General features: G+C 46.3%; 1 pseudogene; it reads left to right on the top strand.

Annotated features, from left to right (window-relative positions):
* Positions 1-556: 556 nt before the first annotated feature.
* On the top strand, positions 557-8,981 carry LOC142913466 (uncharacterized; annotated as a pseudogene).
* Positions 8,982-22,988: the final 14,007 nt, after the last annotated feature.

The following is a 22,988-nucleotide window of genomic DNA, read 5'->3' as shown; positions in this document are numbered from 1 at the left end:
CTCCCCATCAACAGGAGGCAGAGAATGGTGGTGGTGGTTGCTTACGCCCCCACCGAAGATGAACATCAGTGGAGGGATGCATGCAAGCCCGTGGATTCAGATTCCTTCTATGACCTCCTGTCACAGGTGTTAGCTAAAAGTGGCCCCTCCTGATAGAGTCATCCTGTTGGGTGACTTCAATGCCCGAGTTGGTGATGATGCTGGCACCTGGTCTGGAGCCATTGGAAGGCATGGGCCAGATCAACTCAATAACAACGGTAGGAGGCTGTTAGACTTCTGTGCAGCCTTTGGGCTTCTCATTTCCAACAGGCTGTTCTGGCATCTGTGCATCCAGACAACATCGTGGATTCAGCTAATGCAGGCCCATGTCCTTGACACCAGAACCTACAGTGCTGCTGACCTCACTGACCATTAGCTTTTCATATGTAAGATCTTATTATATTAATAAGTATAGACGTGTAAGTCACGTGTGCATTCCTCTGTGCCTGACGTGTAGATGGTGTGGATATTCTTTTTTTCTGTCTGCAGCTGACGCTTCCTCTGCAGAATTGTTCTGATGGAGCAAAGGCACTCAGCGCAGCTCGGTACGACAAGTCAACAATGCGACCAGCGTGCATACAGCACGGACCGGACTGGAAATTTGACACGGCACCAGAGAAGTCATACGGGAGAGAAACCCTTCAAATGTACTGTGTGTAACAAGGCATTTGCATGGCCATCAGTTTTTCAGAACCACCAGAGAACACACACGGGAGAGAAACCCTTCAGGTGCACGATGTGCGGGATGGCGTTTGCACAGTCATATAATCTTGTAACACACCAGAGAACACACACGGGAGAGAAACCCTTCAAGTGCAGTGTGTGTGGGAAGGCATTTTCACATTTATCTACTCTTAAACACACCAGAGAACACACACAGGAGAGAAACCCTTCAAGTGCAGTGTGTGCGTGAAGGCATTTGCACAGTCATCTGATCTTGTAAAACACCAGAGAACACACACGGGAGAGAAACCCTTCAGGTGCACGATGTGCGGGATGGCGTTTGCACAGTCATGTAATCTAGTAACACACCAGAGAACACACACAGGAGAGAAACCCTTCAATTGCAGTGTGTGTGGGAAGACATTTTCAGATTCATTTGCTCTTAAAACACATCACAGAACACACATGGGAGAGAAACCCTTCAAGTGCAGTGTGTGTGGAAAGGCATTTTCAGATTCATCTACTCTTAAAAAAACACCAGAGAACACACACGGGAGAGAAACCCTTCAGGTGCAGTGTGTGTCGGAAGACATTTTCAGGTTCATCTGCTCTTAAAACACACCAGAGAACACACACGGGAGAGAAACCCTTCAAGTGCAGTGTGTGTGGGAAGGCATTTGCACAGTCATCTGCTCTTAAAAAACACCAGAGAACACACACGGGAGAGAAACCCTTCAAGTGCACTGTGTGTGGGAAGGCATTTGTACAGTCATTTGCTCTTAAAACACACCAGAGAACACACACGGGAGAGAAACCCTTCAGGTGCAGTGTGTGTGGGAAGACATTTTCACAGTCATCTGCTCTTAAAACACACCAGAGTACACACACGGGAGAGAAACCCTTCAAGTGCAGTGTGTGTGGGAAGGCATTTTCAGATTCATCTACTCTTAAAAAACACCATAGAACACACACGGGAGAGAAACCCTTCAGGTGCAGTGTGTGTCGGAAGACATTTTCAGGTTCATCTGCTCTTAAAACACACCAGAGAACACACACGGGAGAGAAACCCTTCAAGTGCAGTGTGTGTGGGAAGGCATTTGCACAGTCATCTGCTCTTAAAAAACACCAGAGAACACACACGGGAGAGAAACCCTTCAAGTGCACTGTGTGTGGGAAGACATTTTCAGATTCATCTGCTCTTAAAACACACCAGAGAACACACACGGGAGAGAAACCCTTCAGGTGCAGTGTGTGTGGGAAGACATTTTCACAGTCATCTGCTCTTAAAACACACCAGAGTACACACACGGGAGAGAAACCCTTCAAGTGCAGTGTGTGTGGGAAGGCATTTTCACAGTCATCTGCTCTTAAAACACACCAGAGAACACAGAAGCATCAGAAGATCCACAAGGAGTGCAGTCTGAAATCAGCTTGTGAAAGTCAAAGTGCCGTAATGAGCCCATCCCTCATGAAACAAGAACCGGTAGAAAATCCCAGCTTGGACACTTTTAAAGGTATCGAGGTGAAATGTGAAGAAGTGATGGTGAAGAGGGAAGAAGTGATGGGAAAATGTGAAGATGATTCAAATCCAAAATGGGACCTTCACATCGATGGAGGCAATGTAAAGCAGGAGGAGAATTCTGACTGCGAGGCAGAGCGAGGCAACTCTCAGCAGTTTGTGGAAGTGGAGGTGTGGGTGGACTTCCTCCGAGACAATACAAAGTCAAGTGGAGACTCGATAGATGTGTAAGCTTGAGATGATGTCGCTCCAATAGATGCACCTTTGTCACAGGCCTTTAATGACAAGAACGTGAAGTTGGACACTCAGTTGCTAGGTTCAACCTGCAGAGTAAGAGCGGCCAGTCTTTGTAGACCTGTGGGTTGGGTAGATCTTTAACCAGGAGCGAGAGACAATAAGCCCCCAAGCATTCACGATGTTATAATAATTGCATTTACACGCTGCTTGCCTTATCGCCTCGGCAACTTGGAGTTTTATGTCGTACCTCGTCTGAAACACTCGAAGAGCATCCCCAAGTAGCAGCTGCCCCTGTGTGGCACAAGGTGGTGGCCCTGCACCGGCCTGCATGTGGACAAGAGCCTGTCAGTAGGGGGCGATGATTGATGCATCATCTCAGTTGTGTAGTTTGTAGGTAATGTTTAGAATTTGCTACATTTTCATTCAGACGCCAGCATGCAATGGCCTACTCGTTTTGAATGACACAATAGTATGTTTTAAATACACTGTGAAGCAGACTGTGCAACTTTTTTGTAAAAGCTTCTTGTTAATACGATGTAACGTGATGCAGTATATTTCACTGCAGTAATCCAATTTTGTTAATATGCCTAGAATGAATACTTGTCTGATTTTGTGCATACTTGTAACATGTGATCTGTAAGGGTCAAACATTGAATAAGTGATGTTAGGACAAAGTGTGTGTGTGTGTGTTTGAAAGTAACCTGTACAGAGAACTCAGCTGAGACCCGTTGTTCTTGTGATACAGGTCAAACGGTGTTTTTGTGTTCCACGAAGCATCTGGAGCAACTCATTGTCTTTGAAATAGGTAGCACGCTCGGATCATTAATCAGTTACAAGGCATACCACTTAAAGGTTACACGTATAGGAGGAGGTACATTCTCTACAACACGAATTGTAGTTTTGTCTTAAGTGTTGACGTAGATTTTGTCTAACTAGGACTAGAAATGCTCCTTGCTGATTCACGTCTGGATGTTCGTACCTATCGGTTGAAGCAAACCCCACTGCTGTTGAGACGCTGTGCACCAATAAGGGTCCAACACATTGACGGCCTTCAGGCCAGGAAAGTCACAACATTTGCACACGAAGGACGCATTCACGCAAGCACCCCATGCTCCATTTTGAAGTTTTGCAAAGAAGCGTCTTTGAATTGTGATGTGTTTTGAATTATTTTATTTCTTCATTAAAAGCTTGTATCAATTTACATCTGGAAGACTTCATTGAGAAGGACATTTCGTGTGAATTTTCTCTCGTCATTAAGTAGACGGCCTTGCCGGGGGTTCGGTTCAATGCGGACTTTCACCTGTTTGGGATTGCAGGATCGAGATAAGGTGACACGGAGCTGCTGGCCATCTGCAGATCGATTCCAACATAATCGAGCGTCTGCCCCTGCGCCTCCGTCGTTGGTACAGGCGGTGCGTGTCTCCGTTGTGGAGTTTCTGGATAATGTTTGGAATTTCCGCAATTTTGACCATGACACCAACATGCAATGACCTGTGCGTTGTGAATGACGCAACGTTATGTTTTACATCTGCCGTTTAGCAGACTGCACATATTGTGGTGAATGCTACTGGGGTAGCCAGGTGTGCCTGTCGGATTTTAACCTTGAACCTCTGCAATAAATAGAGAATGTGCTACAACATTCTTGGTTCTTTCGGTAAAGTCACGTAAATAGAAAAAAAAACAAGAAAATTGGAAAATAATAAATTGATTAAAAGATGCCCATTGGTCGACTGAGATGACTGTGCCCCCCACAATGTACACACACACAGTGTACACACACACAGTGTACACACACACGGTGTACACACAGTACACACACAGTGTACACACACAGTGTACACACACACACACACAGTGTACACACAGTGCACACACACACAGTGTACACACACACACTGCACACACTGTGTACATGTACACACACAGTACACACACACACAGTGTACACACACACAGTGTACACACATAGTGTACACACACACAAAGTGTACGGACACACAGTGTGTACACAATAATTTCAGTTTATTTTGGTATACCCCTGTGAGCCATTCGGCTCTTGAATCAAGTGCAACCACAACAAACACAAACAAGAAACACATCTTAAAGTGGCTACTTTGTGTGACTCTGCAAACAGAAAATCCATGAAAAAAACAGCAAAATATTCCTTAAAAAAGCACCGTACACCAACGCTGTGTGCTAAAAATCCCAGTGGGATGCAATGTCCACGTTGTTGTTGTTGCTGAGTTCAAGGGAGGGAGCAATGGAAAATGAATCTAAATCAACTCCAATCCTGCTCTGTGACGTCACTACTCAGCATCACCTCATCTGCATGAAACGCCAGGGGGAGGTGTCCCTCGCTAGTGACGTCATGTCACCAAGGTATTCACCCCACCCCGTCTACCGCTGAGCGTGACGTCACCTCTGTCTGGGTCACTTCCGTTATCTGTTCAAGTACAATCCTTATTTGGGCAAAGTTACGCCCGATGACTGGTGGCTCATTAACATAATTTATTCAGTTACAGAGCAGCTCGTGGGAGGGAAGTGACGTCATACTACTTCCTGCTGTCGCGAGGCAACAGGAAGCTGCCGTGTGCGCGCTTGCACTGAAATCCGAGGTGAGAAATTCTCATTGTGGTAGTGGTGGTGGTTGTTGTGGTGGTGGTGGTTGTTGTGGTTGTTGTTGTTGTTGTTTACCAAGGTAGAGCCTCGCTCTCTCTCGTAGGGATGTCAGTTGAGTAGCAGCGAGCATGGGAATCGATGTCCAGGTTGGAACTTTACAACGCGGGGCCTAGCCACGCGGGGCCTTGCCTCCTGCCCTCGCCTGATTGCGTTTACTTTAATTATCTCGCTTAAGTTTAATTTGTCTGCACCCGGCTCGCCACTTTGTAACATTGTTTTATTGTCAATATTCACGCAGTTTTTATTTTTTTCACCAGGCCAAGCCCGCTTGAGCTGCTATACCGCTCTTGTTATCAGAAGCGACCTGCCCACAACAACACAAGGTGAGGCTTTGTCAACGTGTGTGAATGTTTTGACTTAAAACTTTGGTGACTGCAGGAATTAATATTCTTGGTTCTTTCGGTAAAGTCACGTAGATAGAAAATAAAATAAAAACAGATAATCATTTTTCTTTTTTAAATGAAGCAAAAAACCCCACAACGTTTCTATGGCAACATTAATGTTGAAGATGCTAGAGCTTACAGGAATATTTGACATTTGCCCTCTCATTGCGTGCCATGACAGTGCTGTTTGCACAGTTACACATAGCCACTGTAAGATGTTTTTCTTGGTCGTGTTTTTGTTTTGTTGCTTGTTGTGGTTGCACCCGATTCAAGAGCCGAATGGCTCACGGGACTATAACCAAAATAAATCAAACTGAAAATCAAAAAACTGAAACCGCGTGATGAATTTTGGGAAAATTTTTCACTGCATCTCCAAATATATATAAAAGGCAAAGTTGTGATTGTGTGTGTCTGTTCAAAATGTTTAGCGTACTTCCCAACATACAACAAACTGGAAATTTGCCATGTGGGTACTTTCCAGACTGTACACCATGCAAACATTATACAAATACACTTTTGTGTTTTTATTGGGGTGGGGGGAGGGGAGCTCAATAATGTATAGATTTTTTGCACGGCAAGTGAGCTGTGACGTCAAATCTGTCACGTGACCCTCGCACGTGGAAGAGTAACGCATTGTAGTGTAGCGGTTAGCGTTGTCTGTGTGTGTGTCTGTGTGTGTATCTGTGTGTGTGTCTGTGTGTGTGTGTCTGTGTGTGTATCTGTGTGTGTCTGTGTGTGTGTGTCTGTGTGTGTGTCTGTGTGTGTGTCTGTGTGTGTGTGGAAGCCTAACGCATTGTAGTGTAGCGGTTAGCGCTACGCCGCGCTATGAACCCGGCGACCCGAGTTCGATTCCCGCTCACGGCCACCACCGGTGACGATTATTTGAACAGCTTCTGGGCCTCCCCTAGGTAGACTCAGCCTAAAACGAGTAACTGTCGTGGTGTGAACATCGCCACTGGGGAGACAAAGGCGGCCGGACGTGGTGGATCCAAGTCCCGGTCGAAGCCGGCTAGTACACCTAGTCATGAATACATGAATGAATATAGACGTGTAAGTCACGTGTGACTGTATATATTCATTCCTCCATGGCTCGATACTGACGTGTAGATGGTGTGGATATTCTTATTTTCTGTCTGCAGCTCACGCTGGTCTGATGGAGCAAATGCACTCAGCACAGCAAGCCGGGACGACAAGTCAACAATGCGACCAGCATGCATACTGCACGGATTGGACTGGAAATTTGACACAGCACCAGAGAACTCGCACAGGAGAGAAACCCTTCAAGTGCACTGTCTGTGACAAGGCATTTTCAGATTCATCGACTCTTAAAAAACACCAGAGAACACACACGGGAGAGAAACCCTTCAAGTGCACTGTGTGTGGGAAGGCATTTTCAGATTCATCGACTCTTAAAAAACACCAGAGAACACACACGGGAGAGAAACCCTTCAAGTGCACTGTGTGTGGGAAGGCATTTTCACAGTCATCTGCTCTTAAAATTCACCAGAGAACACACACGGGAGAGAAACCCTTCAAGTGCAGTGTGTGTGGGAAGACATTTTCAGATTCATCTGCTCTTAAAACACACCAGAGAACACACACGGGAGAGAAACCCTTCAAATGCAGTGTGTGTGGGAAGGCATTTTCAGATTCATCTCATTTTCAAAGACACCAGAGAACACACACGGGAGAGAAACCCTTCAAGTGCAGTGTGTGTGGGAAGACATTTTCAGATTCATTTGCTCTTAAAACACACCAGAGAACACACACGGGAGAGAAACCCTTCAAATGCAGTGTGTGTGGGAAGGCATTTTCAGATTCATCTCATTTTCAAAGACACCAGAGAACACACACGGGAGAGAAACCCTTCAAGTGCAGTGTGTGTGGGAAGACATTTTCAGATTCATTTGCTCTTAAAACACACCAGAGAACACACACGGGAGAGAAACCCTTCAAGTGCAGTGTGTGTGGAAAGGCATTTTCACAGTCATTTGCTCTTAAAAAACACCAGAGAACACACACGGGAGAGAAACCCTTCAAATGCACTGTGTGTGGGAAGACTTTTTCAGATTCATCTACTCTTAAAACACACCAGAGAACACACACGGGAGAGAAACCCTTCAAGTGCAGTGTGTATGGGAAGGCATTTCCAGATTCATCTAATAAAACACCAGAGAACACACACGGGAGAGAAACCCTTCAAGTGCAGTATTTGTGGGAAGACATTTTCACGGTCATCTGCTCTTAAAAAACACCAGAGAACACACACGGGAGAGAAACCCTTCAAGTGCAGTGTGTGTGTGAAGGCATTTTCACAGTCATCTGCTCTTAAAACACACCAGAAAACACACGGGAGAGAACCCCTTCAATTGCAGTGTGTGTGGGAAGGCATTTTCACAGTCATCTGGTCTTAAATCACACCAGAGAACACACATGGGAGAGAAACCCTTCTAGTGCAGTGTTTGTAGGAAGGCATTTTCACATTCATCTGCTCTTAAAAAACACCAGAGTACACACGGGAGAGAAACCCTTCAAGTGCAGTGTGTGCGGGAAGGCATTTGCACATTCATCAAATCTTCAGGTACACCAGAGAACACACAGGAGAGAAACCCTTGAGGTACACTGTGTGGGATGATGTTTGCACAGTCATCACATCTTAAAGTACACCAGAAAACACACACGGGAGAGAGACCCTTCAGGTGCACTCTGCGGGAAGGCGTTTGCACAGTCATAAAATCTTCAAGTACACCAGAGAACACGGAAGCATCAGAAGATCTGCAAGGAGTGGAATCTGAAATCAGCTTGTGAAAGTCAAAGTGCCACAATAAGCCCATCCCTCATGAAACAAGAACCGGACAAAAATCTCAGCTTGGACACTTTTAAAGGTATCGAGGTGAAATATGAAGAGGTGATGGTGAAGAGGGAAGAAGTGATGGTGAAGAGCGAAGAAGTGAAGGTGAAATGTGAAGATGAAGATTCAACTCCAAAATGGGACCTTCACATCAATGGAAGCAACGTGAAGCAAGAGGAGAATTCTGACTGTGAGGCAGAGCGAGGCAACTCCCAGCAGTTTGTGGAAGTGGAGGTGTGGGTGGACTTCCTCCGAGACAATACAAAGTCAAGTGGAGACCCGGTAGATGAGTTAGCTTGAGATGATGTCGCTACAATGGATGCACCTTTGTCACAGGCCTTTAATGACAAGAACGTGAAGTTGGACACTCAGTTGCTAGGTTCAACCTGCAGAGTAAGGGCGGCCAGTCTTTGTGGACCTGTGGGTTGGGTAGATCTTTAACCAGGAGCGAGAGACAATAATCCCCCAAGCATTCACTATGTTATCATAATAATTCCATTTACACGGTGCTTGCTTAACCGCCTCAGCAACTTGGAGTTTAGTGTCTCGTCTGAAACACTCGAAGAGCAACCCCAAGTAGCAGCTGCCCCTGTGTGCCACAGGGTGGTGACCCTGCACCAGCCTGCATGTGGACAAGAGCCTGTCAGTAGGGGGCGATGATTGATGCGTCATCTCAGTTGTGTAGTTTGTAGGTAATCTTGATTCGAAGCTTTCGTGACTGCAGGAATCCACACTCTTGAGTTCTTTCGGTAAAGTCACCACGTGGGTAGAAACATAACAGATCACGGCGTTTAGATCACAACACGCACAATCGTCATCAGGTGGGACAACCACAGCAAGAGAAACTGCTGAAGTAGTAGGCGCCTACTCTAGCAGTTTCTTATTGCTGCTGTGCTTGTCCCACCTGATGACGATTGCTTGTGTTGCCATCGAAACGCCGTGATCTATTATTTGTAGCGTAATGTTTAGAATTTGCTACATTTTGACCCAGACGCCAGCATGCAACGGCCTACTCGTTTTGAATGACGCAATAATAGTACGTTGTACATACACTGTTAAGCAGACGGTGCGTATTTTTTTAAAACAGCTTCTTGTTAATACGATGTAACGTGATGCAGTATATTTCGCTGCAGTAATTCAATGTTGTTAATATGCCCGTCAATAATTTAGAATTAATACTTGTCTGACTGTGCGCGTACAGGTAACATTTTGTCTGTGAGGGTCAAACATTGAATAAGTGATGTTAGGACAAAGTGTGTGTGTGTGTGTGTTTTGGAAGTAACCTGTACAGAGAACTCAGGTGAGACCCGTTGTTCTTGTGATACAGGTCAAAGGGTACTTTTGTGTTTCACGAAGAGTCTGCTTCTGGAGCAACTCATCGTCTTTGAAATAGGGAGCACGCTCGGATCATTCATCAGTTACAAGGCATACCACTTGAAAGTTACACGTATAGGAGGAGGTACATTCTCTACAACACGAATTGTAGTTTTGTCTTACGTGTTGACGTAGATTTTGTCTAGCTGGGACTATAAATGCTCCTTGCTGATTCACGTCTGGATGTTCGTAACCATCGGTTGAAGCAAACCCCACTGCTGTTGTTGAGACGCTGTGCACCAATAAGGGTCCAACACATTGACGGCCTTCAGGCCAGGAAAGTCACAACATTTGCACACGAAGGATGCATTCACGCAAGTACCCCATGCTCCGTTTTGAAGTTTTAAAATGAAACATCTTTGAATTGTGTTGTGTTTTGAATTGGATGATTTTATTTCTTCATTAAAAGCTTGTATCAATTTACATGTGGAAGACTTAATTGAAAAGGACATTTCGTGTGAATTTTCTCTCGTCATTAAGTAGATGGCCTTGCCGGGGATTCGGTTCGATGCGGACTTTCACCTGTTTGGGATTGCGGGATCGAGATAAGGCAACACTGAGCTGGCCGTGCGAGAAGACCGCTGTCTGCAGATTGATTCCAACGTAATCGAACGTCTGTCCCTGCGCCTCTGTCGTCCATGCAGGGGGTGCGTAGGTTTGCAGCGCCCCCTGCATGAAAACAGCGGAAAGTGCAGCGTTCATCACAGATAGATAAAGTTGTGCGCTTATATTTAAAATATTATTCTTTTATAATGTGATGTTGAAATCGGAAAGTATTTGGCCAGTTGATGATTTCAATCAGATTTATTCATTTATTATGCACCACATATCCGAGCTTTTGTGGTCCTGTTGAGCTAAAGTTGGAAAAAGTCCGTGACTATAACTTCGCTAAATATTGTAAACGTGTTTCTATTATTTAGTTATTGTTTAATACAAACTTCTTCAGATAATGGGTTTCAAGATGTACTTGAATGGCACGTTCGTTGTTCCGGTGTTTAATGGCTTGGATGGCATGGCAAATGGCTTCCATCGATGTGGAAGTCAATGGTGGATGATAATTTGACATTTCGGTGTTGATTTGGAGTAGATTGTTTAACTGTTGCATACCGGGTGGTGAAATGCTTTGCCGAGTACCTGAACTGTTTGACCAAGTGAATTCATGAAGAGTTCGATACGAGTTTGAGCGTTAAAATTATTGCGGAACAACAAAGGTCGGATATTTTAAAGATCCCTGATCGTACGTTTATTGCGACAATGTTCACGGGGAACACGTGTGGAGGAGAGTTCCGGGTGAAGTCTCCCCTTACCTGGCAACCATGGTGGCTGTCCGCTGATCACTCTCGCTCCGTCACAGCTACGAGCCTTAGGGACGGGACGCTCCACCCTGGCGCTGTTTTAATTCACAGCACCAAGACTGGAGAGCCTCATCCCTGCAGTTCCCTCCTGTTGTGCCGCAGCATTTACCGCGTAACGAGGCAACGTTTTCATGAGCAGTGCGTTCCACTACGCACCCACACGAGCGAACCATGTGCAACAGTGTGCGTACATACAGACACGAACAAACACGCGGGTGCACATACACACACGAGCGCTTACTTGCAAACACGGACGGGTGGAGATGCACGCACGAGTGTGGTCACCACCTGGCTAGCTACACTAGTCACGTGATAACTAGTATAGTAAACTATACACTACACTATACACTACACTATACACTACTATAGACTACACTATACACTACACTACTATACACTACACTATACTAAACACTTATACACTATACTATACACTACTATACACTACACTATACACTATTATACACTACACTATACACTACACTACTATACACTACTATACACTACACTATACACTACACTATATACTACACTAAACACTATTATACACTACACTATACACTACACTATACACTACGCTACTATACACTACACTATACGCTACTATACACTACACTATACACTACACTATACACTACTATACACTACACTATATACTACACTATATACTACACTATACACTACTATACACTACACTATTATACACTACTATACACTACACTACTATACACTACACTATACACCACTATACACTACTATACATTACACTATACACTACACTATACACTACTATGCAATACACTATTATACACTACACTATACACTACTATACACTACACTACACACTATACACTACACTACTATACACTACACTACTACACTACACTATACACTACTACACACTAGTGCTGCACTAGTCCCCAAACTGCAAAGACAAATGCTCCCCAATGTAGACTGACGCACCCACAGACCCACACATGGACCCACATTCTCGCACAGAAACCCACGGACTCATCGACTCCCACTGGACGTGCGCTGTTAGCGAGCACCGGTGAGGGTCGCAATGGAACCACACCAGGGGCTGGTGTGGACAGAACCACGGCTGGCCGCTCGTCTCTCAAATTCTGATGTTAGCACCCCCACCCACCTCACCACCTCCTTAATTATGGCTGAGTCCACCTAAGTGACGCTCAGGACTGCTTCAGGTAAGGGGCCGACCTTAAATGACGTCACGCGATTTTAGAGGATTTTTGACCCCCCATCGTCACACGACGTCACACGACGTCACACAAAGTCAGACCCCTCCCCCTCAATTATGACGTCACAAAGTTCTGCCCCCCTCCCCCCCCCCCAAAAAAAAACATGCTTCAAATCCCTTTAAACTATTGTCATTGTAGTGCGTATTTAATGTAGCGCTGCACTCTGATGTTGTAGGTGTAGTGATTGTAGAATCACTACTGTGTACACACGCACAAGCGTGACGTCACTATGCGGGGGAGCGTCATGACCACGCGGGTCTACACACACGCATGACGTCATCCCGGCTGGAGGCGGGAATGACGTCAGGGCCGGTTCCGGGCTCCGGGAGGCCATGAGGGTGGTGTGAGGCCGTGGCACTCTCTGTGACCCCGGCTGGACACGTGACTGGACCCCAGTGGGGGCTGGGGGCCTAGGGGGCACCTCGGAGGGCACGTGGACAGCAGGGGGGCTTCGAGAGGGTTTTCGAAGGGAGGCGTGGCCGGGGTGGGGCCCGGGCACGCCGAGGCCCATATAAGCAGCCTCCTCACGAGGTTCGAGGCTGCCCGTATCAAGAACGAAGATGCATCATGAAGACGCCAAGAAGAGTCAAGCCTCCAGTCAGCGGACCTGGCAGTAGCCCACCTCGCTGGGTCACGCTAGAGTATTTGAGAAGTATGTGTCAGCTAGAGTAGGTTGGTGGTCACCACCTTATGTGCAGTGTTATATTACTTACCGTTCTAATAAATCAGCGTTGCCTCCCAAGGAGTCGTGTGTGCACCTAATTCGAACTCACTACATTTGGTGTCAGAAGTTGCGGAAAAATAAATAACGTTAGGTGTTATCCTAGTCAGTATAATATGTGCACGATTACTACAACTTACCTGATCGCTTTCACACGACGAGGAGGCGAGACGATCATCTTCGGGGCAGCCCCGGGGTTCTGCAGCCTCGGTGAAGGAGGGAGATGGCGCTGCAGGCGGGGCAGCAGCACGCACATCACGTCGCTGCTTCGCCGCCATCGAGAGAGAGAGCGACGGAGCTGGAGGAGAGAGTCCGCCGCTGCTGCCGTTTCCTTGGGCGGGAAATTCGCGCGCGCATGGTACACGCGCGGCCGCCATCTTGGCGGGCGGTCGGGACGCGGTTCCCGCCAAAACGCCGTTCCCGCCATTCTCAACGTCTGTGGAGGGAGATCTTGGGCCGTCTTGGTGGCATCCTGTGCTCACCATCCAAGAGTCTTCAAGTTCCACAGTGCAGCCTCCGTTCCTCATGGCCTCTCAGGCGAGTCGTGACACAATGCACCCGGTCCTAAAAACACACTTCACCCATCTTGCGTGCGCCGGGTTGCGATTAGGTGTTTTTTTTACTCGCTGGGTTGCGAAGCGTGTTAGTTGGGTTGGGTGCGTGGCAGATTGACGCGGCGCCCGTGCGTGTGTCTGCTTTGTAACAGTGTTAAGTACGGCGTCGGGATTGCTATCTTAAGGAGCCAGTTAATTATTAATTCGGCTATGTGGGGGGTCTCGGCCTCCGTTAAGATCCAGTGAATTGCCGGGTTAATGATTTGTTGACACTTTGTTTGATTGCCGTTGCGGAGTCGCGATTGTTTTTGCGTATACAGTATGGCGCTTCGCTCGTGAATGTTGTCAATGTGTGACTGTGCGAAACTTTGCTTGTGAGTGTTAACAATGTATGCTTTGTATGGAGCTTTGTTCGTGATTGTTAATGTATAGCTTGTGCCACATTTGTTAACGAAGTGTTGATTGTATGGGATTTTTCTCGAGATCGCGATGTGTGGACTGTGTGTACTGCATAGACTGTCTCTCTGCACTGATACGGGTTGTGACGTACATTGTTGTGATCCTTGTTGCGGATCGTTAAATTGTGATGGTGACATGGTGCCAGTGATTTGGATTGTGCTGCTGGCTGTGGCTAATCTGGGCCAAAGATCCTGACCAGAATGCCCCCCTGTCATTGTTGCGTGTTGACACGAGTGTGGTCCCGTCATGGTGTGGCTGACGGCTTGACCTGACAGCCCGGAGATTGAGACACTCCGTGGCGTGTCTATCCTAGTGGGCAGTTCGCTCACATGGCTCGGAGAGTGTGGTCCCGTCATGCTGTGGCTGATGGCTTGACCTGGCGGCCCGGAGATCGAGACACTCTGAGGCGCGTCTGAGACAGTGAGCCAGAGGCTCAGGGAGCTTGTGGTGAGTTGCTCGCTCAGCTCGGTTGGTACAGCTAAATGCTGCAATGTGAGGCTTGGAGAGAGGGGTTGGTGTGTCCTCTCAACCCGGTTGGGACAGCTGATTGCTGCAATGCGAGTCCTGGAGAGAGGTGTTCTTGTGTCTTCTCAGCTCGGTCGGAACAGCTACATGCTGCGATGCGAGTCTTGGAGAGAGACTGGGTTATAATTCCCCCGATACGGCCGACACGTGCGCGTCGGAAAGGCGGGGGGTGCTACCGAGTGGCATGAGATGTCTGGGTTGGCCTTCAAGGGAGGGCTTCTGAGTTGTGCGAGCGCGGAAAACGCGCGTGGGGTCGCCATTTTGTGTGAGCGTGGTAAACCGCAGGGGATGCGGCTCGTGCATGCGGCCGCCATTTTGTACATGCATGGGTATTTGTGTGAAGCATTTCTGGGCAAGAGCAGGCATTTTTTTGTCACGTCGATTTAACATTCTTTTTTTACAAAAAATGTAGATACTGAGGCAACGCTGAAGTGCGACTTCTTTGCCCAGTACATGGGTCAACCTGGAAGCATGACTTCCTTGACCCGGGATGTTGTACAACATCCAACGGTTGTACCTTTGGTTGCAGCATACTGGCTCGACCTTGAAGAGTGACTTCCTTGAGCCAGTACATGGGTCGACCCTGAAGTGCGACTTCTTGACCTGGGACGTAGGGAGACGTCCGGAATGTTAAGTGGTGTTTGTAGGTGGGTGTTAGACTTTCGGTCTTCGCCCTATTGCCACCTGTGGGGTGGAACGGTAACAGGGCGGTGTGAGACCCTGCCATCTATGGGGTGGTTGTGTGGTTTTGGTTTGATTTACCGGTGTTGGTTGTGCATCCAATGCGTCGGAATCTATGTATTTTTGTTTTTATTTCTTCCGCCGGGCGGAATACGATCATCTCCACTTCCCTGGGCCGGGTGGCTGTCGTGTCCGACGAGCTGAGGCGTGGGCTTGTGGTGCTGTGCCTCAGGAGGTGGTTTCTTCTTGTCACAGGATTCATGCACCTGCCGCCCTTGGAGTCGCCGATTATGCTGACCGGATGTGGACTTGAAGGGGAGAGTGGAGCGCCCGTACGTCACTCCTGCTCATCCTGTTGCCCAACTCCTGGGGAGGGGCCGTGCCCTTTTTGGGCCTTTTTCAAGTTCCCCCAGGACCTCCAGGGAGAGCGTGCTCGCCTCCCCTGGAGGCAGGGCCACGCGAATTCGTTTGAAGACTGGCCGCTGTCCATGACTCTCACACCTTGTTGATTGCCTGCACCGTTGTCAAGCAGCCACATTCATATGTCGGTGCATGCGTACAAATTCACACGGATGGGCTGTGCTAAGGGATAAGTGGGTTGACCAGTTCTTTTGGTGTACATGTTGTTGTTGGTTCCCCTCATTCCATACATTCTTCCCTTCCCCTCCTCTCGGTGTGTGTACATATGTTTCTTGGGGTGATTATTGTCGGTCACCGGTTGTTTGTTGACGTTGTTGTTGGAGGCACACTGCTTTTTTTTTCTGTATTGTCACAGCCGAGACGGCTGGTTTTTTTACATGGGGGAGGGTGATGTAGTGATTGTAGAATCACTACTGTGTACACACGCACAAGCGTGACGTCACTATGCGGGGGAGCGTCATGACCACGCGGGTCTACACACACGCATGACGTCATCCCGGCTGGAGGCGGGAATGACGTCAGGGCCGGTTCTGGGCTCCGGGAGGCCACGAGGGTGGTGTGGGGCCGTGGCACTCTCTGTGACCCCGGCTGGACACGTGACTGGACCCCAGTGGGGGCTGGGGGCCTAGGGGGCACCTCGGAGGGCACGTGGACAGCAGGGGGGCTTCGAGAGGGTTTTCGAAGGGAGGCGTGGCCGGGGTGGGGCCCGGGCACGCCGAAGCCCATATAAGCAGCCTCCTCACGAGGTTCGAGGCTGCCCGTATCAAGAACGAAGATGCATCGTGAAGACGCCAAGAAGAGTCAAGCCTCCAGTCAGCGGACCTGGCAGTAGCCCACCTCGCTGGGTCACGCTAGAGTATTTGAGAAGTATGTGTCAGCTAGAGTAGGTTGGTGGTCACCACCTTATGTGCAGTGTTATATTACTTACCGTTCTAATAAATCAGCGTTGCCTCCCAAGGAGTCGTGTGTGCACCTAATTCGAACTCACTACATAGGTAGAAGACATTACAAAGTCTATTTAATCAAGTAGAACTTGTTTATATTTATTTAAAGTTGCGCAATTTGATGTCACGTCACGTTTCTCAAACCCCCCCCCCCCTCGTCACACATCGTCACAAACGTCTGACCCCGCCCCCCCCACCTCTAGGTGCGTGACGTCATTCACGGACGGCCCCTAATTGTCGCTGGTATTGGCCGTGAGCGAGAATGGCGCAGCGCCGCTTACCGCTACGCCGTGATGGTGCCCTTACCTGCATGAACGGAGACGCGGTCAGACGATGGGTGAGCCGTTGGTGCGGGCAGGACGAGTGATCTCGGGCGTACCTCCTGACGTGGAAGGCGAGGGAGGTCGGAGTGCGCGTGTGAAGAGAGACGGCAAGGGGCGGGAGGAGAGGGGGGCGATCGGACGGAGCGGAAGCAGGAGGACGAGGGCAGGAGAGACAGCGGAGCCGTGGAGGAGTCTGGGCGCGCTTGATGGTGAAAGTTGACGTGGACGCACGCTGCAGAAGAGAAGAAAATCTTCACGCTCGGCGCCACACACAGCCAGACGTAGCTCACCTCATCCGTCTTGCTGACGATGTGTAGGACGACTAGACTCTGATTGTCTTGTAGCTCTGTGGAAAGAAGGAGAGGTGTCTTGGGTCAAACAAGGCCCTCTGCCACCGGTGTGGGCGGGGGGGGGGGGTACCCTAGTGGAGGGCTGAGCGTGGGAGTGAGTCGAGGGGAGGGTGAGTGGTGGTTGACATGAATTTGAATTCTTATACATGCTATGTATTGTAACATTTATTGTCGCATGGGTTTACATATAGTAGAACATATAGGCTATTAGACGAGGACCAATTGAGTGCTAACATCGTTAACACGGACCCACATCGTGATCAGGGACCCACATCGTCAACAGGGATGCTCGCCTCGTCAATAGAGACCCACATCAAAAGGCACGCTCACCCCTTTAATCCGGACCCATATCTTCAATCGGGACCCACATCGTCACCAGTGACCCACAACATGAATATGGACACTCACCTCGTCAGTAGGGACCCACATCGTCAACAGTGACCCACAACATGAATATGTTCACGTTTTTGTTTGTTGCGGTTGCACCCGAGTCAAGGGCCGCACGGCTCACAGGGCTCTACACCTAACACATGAAACTTAAATTAAACTGAAGACGACGTCTCGCCAGCATGCATCTATCCTCCACGCGTGGCTTCTGTCACGCGACTTCCACGATTTCGCCTGAGAGTTTCCCGCCGCGTGCCCCCATAGGTCTTCTCCATCGGTCGCTCGACTCGCGTAGACCATTCATCCGCATGGTCCACGTGGTCAAAGAAGAAGTTGGTACCAGCCAAGGCAGCACAACGCCAGTCACACAGACTTATGTAAATGGTCGATAAGAGTGAAGTACAGTACGTCATAACCCACTCATTTCAAATGCTTGCCACATTATTCGTTGCTATTGGTCACATAAAGAACTTGGAATTGCTAATGCTGTGCCACCTCAGGTTCTAAGGCAAAGGGAAATGTCTGCTCTGGGCCGGTCAAGGACACTATTTCTGGAATGAAACTATCACATTCACGACACGTGATAAAGCATTTAAGCAGTATGCATTGCTGTGACCTTAGCAGGTACCACCACGGTCAGTATGCACTGCTGTAGTGAAAGCAGGTACCACCACAGTATGCACTGATGTAATTATAGCAGGTACCACTAGTCAGTATGCCTGCTGTAATCATAGCAGGTACCACCACAGCAGTATGCACTGCTGTAATCATAGCAGGTACCACCACAGTATACACTGCTGTAATCATAGCAGGTACCACTACCGTCAGTATGCATTGCTGTAATCATAGCAGGTACCACCACAGCCAGTATGCAGTGCTGTTATAGCATAAAAAAGTATAGTTCATTTAGTTCATAGTTCATTTATTTGGTATAGCCCTGTGAGCCATTCGGCTCTTGAATCGGGTGCAACCGCAACAAACAAAAAACATGAACAAGAAAACATCTTAAAGTGACTTTGTGACTGTGCAGACAGAAAATACAGGAAAAAATCTAAATATTCCTGAAATAGCACCGTACACCAACGCTGTGTGCAAAAATCCCAGTGGGATGGGAGTCAAATAACAACAACAACAACAACCACAAGACAACTAAGATTAAGGCCATCAATCTAACTCCGTACTACAATAAACAAAAATATGGCCAAAACAAAAAAAACTTTTCGAAATCACCAAAATAAAAGCCATAAATCCAATGTAACAGTGATCATAGGGACTGTGACCGAATTTTTAACAATAAACTACATAAATCAATTATAACACCAAAATCTAGAGCCATATTTTAGGCCACTGAATAGCAGTGGCAGCTAGGGGTGTACAACTCCTCTAGAGCAGTTTTGATCTCATAGGTAGTGATTCAAGTTGCAGTTTATTGGCAATAGCATTCCAGACCCTGGGGGCATCAATAGCAAAGGCCCTTCCTCCAGTTTTTGCACGGCAATAGGGAATGTGAAGCTGGTAAATGAGCGAAGACCTGAGGTCAAATTTGTTCTTTGAAACAGAGAGGAGATCCAGTAGGTAGTCTGCGGAATTTTTTGCAAGTACATCGTGAATAAATAAGATCTGGTGCACAAGCCGTCGAACATTAAGAGATGTTAAGTTTGACCCAATGTAGAGATCACAGTGGTGAGTCCAATATGGGCAGTTCAATGCAAATCTTAAGGCCGAGTGATAGATGGAATCAAGCTTCTTCAGTACAGTACTTGGGGCTGATTTATACACGATGTCACAGATAGTATATAACGATACTATCATAGAATGTTAACTAAACGAGCATACATTTTTAACTAATTTAGGATAAACATTAAACTTAATGAGTATGGATAAATATACTGCATTAGCATTCAGATTAAAATTAATTAGCATACCAAAATTAGCATAGGACAACCGTTGACCAATCGCTGCGCACCATCGCCGGAGACGCTCCCAGGTTTGCCTCTCGACCAATCGGATCGCTGGCCCTCCCCCCCTCCCCACTTTGGCACGCGGCGACCAATCAGATCGCGGGAGGACGCTACCATTTTTAATGCCCTGCACGCTGAACGCCGCGCGCCCATGTGCGTGTGAGTGTTTAGTTTTGTTTTAATTATTTTAATCATTAAAGTTCGCGAGTGTCAAGGTAAGCTATGTTGACTTTATTTTTTAAAGCATTTTCTCAAGAGAACCGTTGTTGCTGCTGCGGCTGTTGTTGTGAAAGGCCCGGTATACCCTGAGGCCTTGCCTAGACTAGGACAGCCTTGATGTCACGTGGGTCCACACTCTTTGTGTCTTTCGGTTAAGTCACGGAGGTAGAAAATAAAATTTATTTCTTATTTAATTTAGTTACATTTTATTAAAAATTTTAGTTAATTTAATTAAAATTTATTTTATACCTATGTATTTTTTTTATAAATGAATGAGTTTCATAATTTAATTTAAATTTATTTTATACCTACGTTAAATTTAATTTAAATTTGTAATAAATTCAATTTTATTTAAATTTATTTATTTCATACCTACGTAAAATTAAATTGAATTGAAATTTTTAATAAATTAAGTTTATTTTATTTAAATTACATTTATTTTATTTAATACCTACGTTTAATTAAATTTTTAAAATATATTACATTACTTTATTTAAATTAATTTTATTTTATACCTACGTTAAATCAATTTTTAATAAATTAATTAATGTATTTAAAAAAAAAAATTACATTTATTTTATTTAAATTGCATTTCTTTTATACCTACGTTAAATTAAATTAAATGTTTTAATAAATAAAATTAATTTTATTTAAATTAAATTTATTTTATTTCATACCTACACAGGTACAGTCATTTTAACTGCTCTGACTGCTACAAGCTAAGTGCGGCCTGGAAGCGTATTATTAAGTAATACATTTTACAATTCCTTATAGAGGAACCCCCTACTAATGAACTGACTACGTATCTATATAATTAAAAGACCGCACGCAGATATCGCAAAAGCGGACCCCGTTGTCAATGATATAATTTGATGTACGTACACCAGTTGCTGTATGTACATCATTAAAATTACACCGATTGTAATACGTCACCAAAGACACAATTTTAATTTGACCCCCGGGTCTGATCGCGTTAACTGTGCAGGTGGCGGGGGTCGAGAGGTGACTTGCACGTGTGTGCAGCTTGTTGAATATTGACGTGCGATGACTTATGGAGAGGAAGAATGATGATGATGATGATGGCGATTCAAGTCTTGAAGTCTGACGCTGTTCTCCGAGTCGTGTAGCCTACCGCATGCGACTTTGGGGATTGCGTAATGTCATTTTAATTTCCTCTGTGGAACTTTTTATTTTGTTGATTCTGATGCTTTAACTAACGTAGGGCGGGCTTGGGAGCGGCGTTGACGATGTGTTTTGGCGTTACACCAACCAGCACCTTTGCATTCAGAAGTTGGAGGTGCTTTGATTGTTACAGCGAGAGGTGGAATCATCACCGCCATCGTCATGGGTTTAAGTGGGCACGGAGCCCGTCAAGGGAATGGGTAGGTAGAGGAATGGGGTTGGAGAGTATACACAACTTGCAGTTCTAGTAATTTCAACAATTTATGGGCATGCGCATCATTAACAGTATCCTGATTCATATTCTTAGTTTTTTCGGTAAAGTCGCGTTGAAGGGAAACAACAAAATCATAAAATATATATAAAACAATAAAAAATTCTCACGACATTTCGACCATAACTCAAACGGTCGTCTTCAGGTGTGTTGGTTTGCATAAATTTATTTTTAAACGGCACATTTATTTATTTTTAAAAAACGTTAGCGCCACGCGCAACAATTTGGCAGTTTATTTAGGACTAGTCCATCTATATTCTGAAAAAAGGAGGGGGGAGACGAAATTTTTTATAATGTATGCTGTCTGAAAGCCACTGTAAGCGTGAACAATCAATTAAGACCTGAAATGGTTTATCAAATCTTTCCAATTATTGCTAAGATAGAATCCATCTTCTCGGTTGAAATTGTCTCTGTGCTTGTATATGTGGATAGCCTCATGAACGAATCTCTCATGGAAGCCAGATGGCTTACAAAGAACCTTTGTCTTGGAAAAGTCAATGGCATGTGAGCCTACTGAATTAGAACAATGATCTGCCACGGCCGAGGTGTTGGTCCTACCGTGTTTAAGGTCTGCTTTGTGTTCACGAATGCGGTCCGAGACATGGCGTTTGGTTTCTCCAATGTAACTACTACCACAGAGGCAACTTAGTTTGTAGACACCAGGGTATTGTATGTCCGGAATCACATCTTTTACAGACGGAACCAGATCACGGATTTTATGTAATGTGTTGAAACGGACCTGGATCTTGTGTTTATTCAAGATTTTGGAGATCTTTTTTGTGATCCCCGCAATGTAGGGTAAAGTGATGGTTTTGAAAGGCTCCTCAAGAGGGTTCTTCTTCATGGTTTGAGTGATAGCTTTGCGGATTGTATAGTCGGAGTAACCATTAGCCCTAAGAGCTTGGTGTACGTGCTTGAGTTCACTGCTTATGTGTTCCTGGTCGGATATGGATTGGGCTCTATGATACAGAGTCTTGATGAGAGAATTCTTCTGTGATGGATGGTGGTGGGAATCCGGTTTCAGATAAGCATCCGTATGGGTAGCTTTCCTGTAGACAGAGTGGCTCATTGAACCATCAGGTCTCTTTTTAATTAGGACATCCAAAAAAGGTATCTTGCCATCTATTTCGACTTCCATGGCAAATCTGATGGCTGGGTGTATGGAATTGATGTGGTCGAAGAATTTGTCTAGAGCAGGCCGGCGATGTGGCCAGATGACAAAAGTGTCATCCACGTACCTCTTCCATAAGGTTGGGCGCAGAGTGGCAGTCTGGATGGCGTCAGTCTCAAATTTCTCCATGAAAATGTTAGCTATAACTGGAGAAAGGGGGGAGCCCATTGGGGTGCCCTCAGTTTGTTTGTAGAAAGTTCCATTCAAAGTGAAGTATGTATTGGTTAAACAGTGTCTCACCAGGGGGGGTACCTCAGTGTTTAGTCCTTGATGAACCAAGTCTTCAATGATTGCAATGGTGTCAGGTACAGGAACCTTGGTGAATAAGGAAACTACATCAAAACTGACAAGCAGGTCGTCTGGGGACAGGGAAATACCCTTGATTGTCGATACCAGGTGAGTAGAATTTTGTATCGCAGAGGTGGTCTTTCCAGTGAAAGGACGCAGGATTTCAGACAAAA

The sequence above is a fragment of the Petromyzon marinus genome, unplaced genomic scaffold (genome assembly GCF_048934315.1).
Source record: "Petromyzon marinus isolate PM22_M1 ecotype Great Lakes invasive population unplaced genomic scaffold, UKy_Petmar_22M1.pri1.0 PM_G_Scaffold_26, whole genome shotgun sequence".
Classification (NCBI taxonomy): domain Eukaryota; kingdom Metazoa; phylum Chordata; class Hyperoartia; order Petromyzontiformes; family Petromyzontidae; genus Petromyzon; species Petromyzon marinus.
This window is presented reverse-complemented; position numbering and strand designations above follow the sequence as displayed.